The 8,319-nt window shown below is 47.5% G+C and overlaps 1 long non-coding RNA gene across 1 annotated transcript; it reads left to right on the top strand.

Annotated features, from left to right (window-relative positions):
• The first annotated feature begins 1,437 nt into the window (after positions 1-1,437).
• LOC112550825 lies at positions 1,438-4,674 on the top strand. Its single transcript, XR_003094855.1, has 3 exons — positions 1,438-1,553; positions 3,735-3,844; positions 4,492-4,674. It is a non-coding gene; the product is annotated as an uncharacterized LOC112550825 (long non-coding RNA).
• Positions 4,675-8,319: the final 3,645 nt, after the last annotated feature.

Below are 8,319 nucleotides of genomic sequence, written 5' to 3'. Positions count from 1 at the left end.
CTTCTTCCTGTGGCCCTCCAGCCATGAGTCTCAGTGCCCCCAGGTCACGGCTCAACATGAAGACTTTGAGGCCCTCGGACCTGGATCCGACTAACCCGTATCCCTAGTGCCCTATCCCAACCACCCTGTGACGTAGCATGCAATCCCCACCACCGTGACAGCCGAAGCGATGCGGCCAGTGGGCCAGGACGCCACAAAGAGTGCCCTTAACCTATGGGCCCTATGGTTCCCCTGTGCCTAGGTGCCCCAGCCCCAGTTGCTTGCTCCACTCGGGAATGGAGTCCTGGTCAATTATCCTTTGGTCGATTATCCTTGGGATGTAGTGGGGCCCGTCTGCCGCTTGATCCATCCCTGCTTGGGGTCTTCTGCTGCACCCCGTGGCGATCCCCGTTGGGGTCCCCGTCGGCCACACCCTTGTTACCTCCTCTCCAGGGCTTCCCTGCCGGCTCGCCAGTCGATGCCTTCTCCGGTCCTGTAACCGGCTTCACTGCCTCTGCTGGCCTTGCTGCCAGTGCTGCTGCCGGTGCCTCTACCGGCTCCTCTACTGGCTCCGCCACCGGCTCCGCTGCCGGTGCCTCTGCCGGCTCCGCTGCCGGCGCCTCCGCCGGCTTTGCTGTCGGCTCTGCTGCCGGCTTCACTGTTGGTGCCTCCCCAGGCTCCGCCCCCCAGCTTCCTGCACTGCCCGACACAGCAGCTGTACCGCTCGGGGTGTGGACTTTCCCCTTGAGCCTCCACTCACCTGCCACCCTCCTGCGCCCTTGGGGCAGCTTTTTATCTCTGCCGGGTGGCGTCTCCAGCTGATGTCACCCAGCCCCAGCTGAATATAAGTGCGGCTGATGAACCGCATGGGTGGTTTTGCTACGCGCGTCTCCCCATGCCTTTCAGACCCTGCAGGAGGTAAGTGGGGGCTTTCTTTCACTTTGGCCTGGGGTCTTTCTGTAACCCCAGCTCCCCTGGGACAGCATCCTTAACCCGAGAATGAAAATAACTAACAGTACGCATTAGAGCTTGACAATACTTTTGCATATAACTGTGGGTTAAATTTAAATCTGGAACAGGGGTGGGAGTGGATAGCAACCTCATTGGCCTGCCAGTGATTATTTCATAAGGGCTCAGCCTGCATCTCCTGGACAGGGTGGCTCTCATAAACATGAGAGCTAATGGCAGTGCGGTCACCCAATTTAGTCCTGTTTCCTGACACAATTTTGCCAATTTATTTTTCAAAATGCCGTTCTTTCTTTCTACCACTCCCGCACTTTGGGGATAATAGAGGCAATGAATATGCTGTGAAATGTTAAAAAATTTGGACATATGCTGAACTATTTTACCCGTAAAATGGGTACCTCTATCACTGGATAAGGTGGCAGGTATTCCCCAGGTGGGGATAATGTTGTTAAGGAGCATTTTTGCAGCAGTTAAAGAATCTGCTCTTTTACAGGGGAATGCTTCAATCCATCCAGAAGAGAGACATACAATAACTAAAACATATTCAAACCCAGAACATTTTGGCATCCGTATAAAGTCCATTTGCAGATGTTGGAATGGTCCCTCAGGTAAACCCCTGTATCCCTGTTCCACCTTTACAGTTTTACCAACATCATGTGCTTGACAGGTGGGACAGGCAGCACAGAGAGAAGCTGCTGTTGGGCCGAAATTTTGGGCATACCAATTTTGAGCCAGAGTTCTTTCCATTCCCTCCTTTCCCACATGCAAAGGCCCATGAAGCACATAGGCAAGGGAATGGTGCAAAGCTTTTGGGGCGACCAAGCGGCCGTCTTGGGAGCGCCGCAAACCGTCTGAATGTAAAATACACCCATCTGCAACCCACTTGGCCTTTTCAGGTTTTGGAGCCTGATCTTGAAGAAGTGCCAGTTCCACAAGGGTTGGCAAAGGCACGGGTTGCAGGGAGAATAAGGTGGCATCTGCAGATGGTGGTGACCCAGCAGCAGCTTTTGCAATTTCATCAGCAAGATGATTTCCGTGAGCTCTCTCAGTATTAGCTGCAGAGTGACCTTCACATTTTATGATAGCCAGTCGTGATGGTAGTAGAAGGGCCTGTAAGAGCATGGCAATGTAAGGACCATTTTTTTATGGGAAGACCCGTAGAAGTTAAAAATCCTCGCTCTTTCCGTATTTGTCCGAAGTCATGAACAACACCGAAGGCATATCTAGAGTCTGTATATATCGTGGCAGACTTTCCTTCTGATAAGAAACAAGCACGAGTGAGAGCAACCAGTTCAGCCACTTGAGCAGATTTAACCTCTGGAAGAGGTGCTGATTCAAGAGTTTCGTGGAGAGTAACAATAGCATACCCTTCAACTAAGCCCCCATTATCAGTCCTATAACATGAGCCATCTGTAAAAAGAGCAAGGTCAGGATTTTGTAACGGGATATCTGTTAAGTCTGGTTGAGGTGTCGTTAGTGAGGAGACTAACTCCAGGCAATTGTGGGGCTCCCCTTCTGTGGGGAGAGGTAAGAGAGTTGCAGGATTTAAAAGGCTGCAGCGGTGTACTGAAATGTGAGCCGCGGAAAGAAGCAAAATCTCATATTTGCTGAGGCGGGCATTTGAAAGATGTTGGGTCTTAGATTGCAGTAACAGAGTGAGGAACATTAGTTTTAAAGGACTTTGTAATACAAGATTTCCAGACTGTTGAACCAGTTTAGCCACTGCGGCTACTGCTCGTAAGCAGGGTGGGAATGCTTGGGTAACCGTATCCAACCAGGTACTGAAATAGGCGATCAGGCATTGTTTTCCGTTGTGTTCTTGTGTAAGAACCCCTAAAGCGCAACCCTCCTTTTCATGGCTAAAAAGAGTGAAGAGCTTAGAATAATCTGGCAATCCTAGCACAGGGGCAGAAGAAAGCTTGCGTTTCAGGGAAACAAAAGCATCATCAGCCTCAGGGGGCCACGGAATGGGGTCAGAAATGTCCTTCTTAGTGATGTTTTGTAAGGGTTTAGCCATTTGTGCAAAGTTGGGTATCCATTGATGACAGTAACCTGCTGCTCCTAAAAATCCGCACAGCTGCTTTTGGGTGGTGGGCCTAGGGTAGGACAAAGGAGTCGCTTTCCTGCAGATAACTCGTGACCCAAATACTGGACCTGAGGTTGACAGAATTGCAATTTAGCCTTTGAGGCTTGAGGGCCTTTATTCGCCAGTGCATTCAGAAAAATCAAAGAGTCAGTTTGACAAGCTGGTTTGGTAAGGGAACACAGCAAAAGATCATCCACATATTGAACTGGAACTGACCCATTGGGGAAAGTGATGTCTGAAAGGTCTTTCTGCAAAGCTTGGGAGAAGTAAGATGGGCTTTCAGAAGAGCGTTCCACGTATATTGTTGCCCTTTATATGTAAAAGCAAAAAGATATCGAGTATCGGGGTGCAGTGGTACTATGAAAAACGCACTGCACAAATCAACTACAGTAAAATAGGTGGCCGTAGGGGGTATACAAGCTAAGATGGTAGCCGGATTAGGTACAACAGGAAACTTTGGGATGACAATAGAGTTAATTGCTCGCAGGTCCTGGACAAACCTGTAGGTTTTCCCATCTGCTTTCCTTACTGGGAGGATTGGGGTGTTACAAGGACTAGTACATGGTGAGATGACTCCCTGTTGCAATAAAGATTGAATGATCGAGGCTATACCTTGTTCAGCCTCTGGATTCAAAGGATATTGTGTCACTCTCGGAAGAAGTTTAGTAGGATCAATAATAACTTTAACCAATTCTGTATTTAGGTCCCCTACCTCTGTGGGTGAGGCAGACCATAAAGAAGGATTAACTTGATCGAACAGGGTTTCTTCTTCCATTGTGAGGTTTGCAAGGACGGGCATGTATTCTGCTAAAGGTATGTCCAGTAATTCCTGTACAGCCTGAGGAGATGACCCGTTTGTTTCTGGGAGTTCTAAATAGATACCCTTGGGAGTGCAAAAAGTAGAGCAACCAAGTTTACAAAGTAAATCCCTTCCCAAAAGATTTACAGGGGAAGTGGAACTAAGTAAAAAAGCATGTTCTGCTGATACGGGTCCTATGGACACAGTTAAGGGCTCAGTTACTGGATGGGGAACGAGCTCATTAAAGATTCCTACTGCTTGAACTACCTGTCCAGTCAAGGGATTGTATTGCCGATACAGAGGCCCCAGTATCAACCAAAAAGGGGGCCACTTTGCCATCGACCAAAAGAGAGATTTCTCCCTTTTTTGTTAGGGGGACAAGGGGTGCAAGGAGAGAATGGTCTTCTGCCTGGTCCCGTTCCCCAATGGCCCATCATTGTGTTGGAAACTGGGCAGGTGTTGGGCAATTGGGACATCCATTTTTCCAATGCCCTGGTTGCTTACAATAATGACGATTCTGTCTGTCTACCTGATTCATGCCCATTCCTCTTCTTCTGCCTCTCCGTCCTCCACCGCGTCCCTGCCCTCATGGAGGGCCCTGAAATTGCTGAATCTGAAGAGCTAACGATTTGTTATGTTGTTCTTCAACTTTCTCTTTTAGAGATCGCTTACAGTGTTCCACCACACTCTGCAACTTGTCCAAGTTTTCCATTTCCCATCCGACACAGATTCTCTTCAGCAAGTTGCCTATGGGCGGCAGTAATCCATCTACAAAACAAGCTGCCAAAGCTCCAGAGGCATTATCATCTGGTTCATTAATGCCTGAATGTTGATTAAAAACAAGTGCCAGTCTAGCGCTATAATCTCCGACTCTTTCTTCCTCTTTTTGTTTGCAAGCCCGAATAATGGACCAATTGGTCTTTTTTGGGAAGGCTTGCGGGATGGCCTCCGACATTTTCCTGCAAAGTCGGCAGCATTGTTCTGCTTAACGAGCTGTAGGACAGCCATTTTCCATTTCACACTTTTTATCCCATTCCGCTTCTTTTAACCATTTGTCCAATTGAGCCGGAGTGCAAATAAGATGGCAGAGCTGTAATAAGTCTGCCTCCAAGGGTTGATATGTTTCGCACAGCAATTTGAACTCTTCCTGGAATTTGTGGGGATTTTGGGTTATTTTTGGAAAGTCCTTAGCAATGGAGTAGAGTTCTGACCTAGTCCATGGTTTATAGAGCAGGCTTGGGTTCCCTTCAAGTCCTGGGAAAACCTTAAAGGGGCTTGTATCTTGTACAAGTAGGTCATCTGGATCCATATTTGGGATTTCAGGGGGGTTTGGGCCTTTTGTCTAGTGTGGTTAGCCACTGGAGAGGATGCAGAGGCCAGCTTGGGTTTTGGCGGGCGCTTTTGGCTACGCCTTCTCAGGGCCATCAAAATTTCCTCATCCTCATCTTCGGAAATTTCTAAAGGACCCCTTTCATCCTCTTCAGGACCCTCAATTGGGGGCATCAGGCCAGAATCATGTGGTGGCGCACTTGGTGATGAGCCTTTAGATTTTTTATATTTATCTTCTAATTTCTTATTAGAGTCTCATAATGAGGCCAATTTGGACTCTGTGTCACTTTAGAAGCTTCACTATACCAATCAAAGAACACTGACCATTGGGTGTCAGGGGTCTTTCTCCCTCTGGCCTCCAATGCTCCTCGAAGCTGAACAATTTTGTTCATATCAAAAGTACCTTGCAAGGGAAATTGCTTAGATGGATCATTCCTGGTATACCAATTCCATTTGTTCAGAAGACTTATAAGACTTTTCTCCATAATGGGTATACATAAAATAACCTGGGGTACCCTTGGGGGGGGGGGACCAAAATCGAGCCTCCCCCACCCATTACAGAAACCAGGAGAGATTTACCAGAGACACAAAAGGAAGGGGAAATGGGTTCGTCAGAGCGATGCCTGGTGCCAGAGACACAAAAGGAATTCACAAACTAGAACACGAGCCCTTGCTTTCAAGATTGGCTCGTAAGTGGCCAACTTGGGGCGGCTACCCGTGAACCAGACATAAGGGGAAAGACACAAGACAGTCTCTCAAACATACGTACCCCTACCGTTCCAGAACCCAGACCTGACCTGAGCTGAGTTTGAACCAACAAGTTCAATGTCATAGTCAGGCACAGCCGTCAGCTTCAAAACAGCCAGCCCAGGGAAGACAGGGGAGGACAACCTCACCTCAGTGCCGGCAGTCTGCATTTCCCAGGCGGCCACCGAACATCGGGCAGCTGGGTTGGACAGTTGACATCTCGGTAGAACCTCCAAATTGTCATGGAACTAAATGTCACGCTGAAATTTTGTCCGAACACTCAGTTTATTAACTGCTAGCAGTGAGAGAAGCTCAAGCAACTCTGCCTTGGTGTGGCCAGGCTCCAACTTTTATACAACAATGTAAACAACCTGTGCGCGCAAACAACGGTACCATATATGGTCAATCAGGAAATGGATTCTTAATGCTGACACATCACAGTACTTTTCCACTTTCCTTATACTTCCCGCTCACTTCTGTGCCTACGTAACAAGTTCACTCTGAGTTAATGGTCTCTGGAGCCATCTTAGGTGACTGGCTTCCACACTAGTTATGAAGATTAGCAGGAGTCCAGCAAGATTTACACTGCTGTTATTCATCAGAGTGGTGCCTCCTGGTGTTGTGTGGAGCCAGAAGTACTTCTCACAGTTAGTTCCTTATGGCTAGGGACAGAAGTTGCACATAAGCTGGTTTAAACGATCAGAAACTGGTTTAAACCTGTAACAGAACAGAAGCTCAGCGCACATAAACCAGTTTCAAAATGGCTGAAACTGGTTTAAGATAAGCGTGGTTGAATGTAGTATCAGACTTAACTGATTTTGGTCAAACTGGTTTATGAAACTTCTGTCCCAGTCCCCGTCCTAGTTCAAAATAAATCACAGTCCCCCAGCATGCTTTCTAGCCCTGTGCTGGGCTGTGTTCACACCTCCTGTAGAGAGCAGGCTGGCTCTGCCCCGCTGCCCCCTAGCTGGAGCAGTGAGGGCTGGCTGAAAATGGGTTGCAGTGGGGACAAGCCCAGCTGGGAATACAGCCTAGTTTACAGGGGAGGGGGGGATGGGGGGGACTGTCCCCCAGGCAATCCCTGGCAGGGGTCTGGGGCCAGGGAGGGGGCTAAACATCCCTTCCCCCTGTCAAATTTATTGCAGGCTGCGATTGTGGACTACAGATCCCAGAGGAAGCTAGAAGCAGGAAGAGGAAGTGATAAGCAACCCTGCAGAGTCCTGCTGCTGTAATTGTGAACTAATTATCCCAGAGACCTTGGGGGCAGCAGGAAGAGGAAGTGGACACAGCCAGAGAGCCTGCTCTAGAGCCCCCCAGCTTCTGGCCTGGGCCACTGCAGGCATGTGGCTGCATTCCCTGAATCAAAGGTAAATGTCTCTTCCCTTCTGTTTCAATGTAATCTGTGCATTTTAGACTAACCTGCAAAGACTGAATCAATTCAGCCTCAGGCTTTTTGACTGTCTGTACTTAGCCTATGAGACTACTTTCTGTATCTAAAATTCCATGTTATAGTGCCTGTAGATTTGCTCAAAGTTTGCTGTGTCAGTAATGCTGTTTTGCAATGAATTTCAGATGCTTTCTGCCTTGTAATTTGCATGTTATTGTAATGTGGTTCACAATAAGTTTTAATTGACAGAGGTTTTGCATTGCTAGACTGTTTAAGAGAGCCCTGCTAAGATTTGTGTTGATATAAAAAACCTTTTATAAGATTTTACTGAAAAAACGGCCATCAGGAGATTTCAACTGAAAAGAAAATGCCTTGCTTTGTGAAGATAAATTTGCACTGAATTTCTGATTAATTCTCTGTGTAATCAAAACACAGCACATGCTGCATAAGAGAAACAAGACTTGCTCTTCAATAGACACAGTTCTTCTAAGGGATTCTTTTCTTAATCTGGTGCAGTCAGGTGCTGAGCAACCAGCATGGCAGCCAGGAGCACCCTCATAGTGTTACTTTAAATTGCCAATTAATCAAATCAAGAGCGAGACCTTATAGAGGGGGGATAAGGCAAAATGTTGTGTTTATTGATTACATGATGCAGATACATAAGCTTTGACACACCAGTCAATCAAACAGACATACACAAGCATGCATACATACAGACAAAACCACTCCAGTAAGATGATATAGTTACCAGCAAAGGTTGCTCAATGTTAGTACTGGGTGGCCAGCCCAGGCTCATTGAGGGTGATGGGAATGGGGGTGAATAGACATGCCTGTGCTCCAGGAGGTTGCAGAGAGTAGATTCTCCATCATGGCTCATCTGCATCTCGCTTTTATAGGGATTTCAAGTCTTTGTTCCACATTGGGGTTTTTCATGCTCAGTTTTTAATTAGAGGCTGTTTCTTATCCTTCTTCTGGTTATCTCAACTTGAGGTCATTCCAGTAAAGTTGGAATCTCTGCTTGAAGCG

Source organism: Alligator sinensis, unplaced genomic scaffold (genome assembly GCF_000455745.1).
Source record: "Alligator sinensis unplaced genomic scaffold, ASM45574v1 scaffold666_1, whole genome shotgun sequence".
In the NCBI taxonomy this organism is placed as follows: Eukaryota; Metazoa; Chordata; order Crocodylia; family Alligatoridae; genus Alligator; species Alligator sinensis.
Note: the sequence above shows the minus strand (reverse complement) of the source record. Positions and strands in the feature narration are given on the sequence as shown.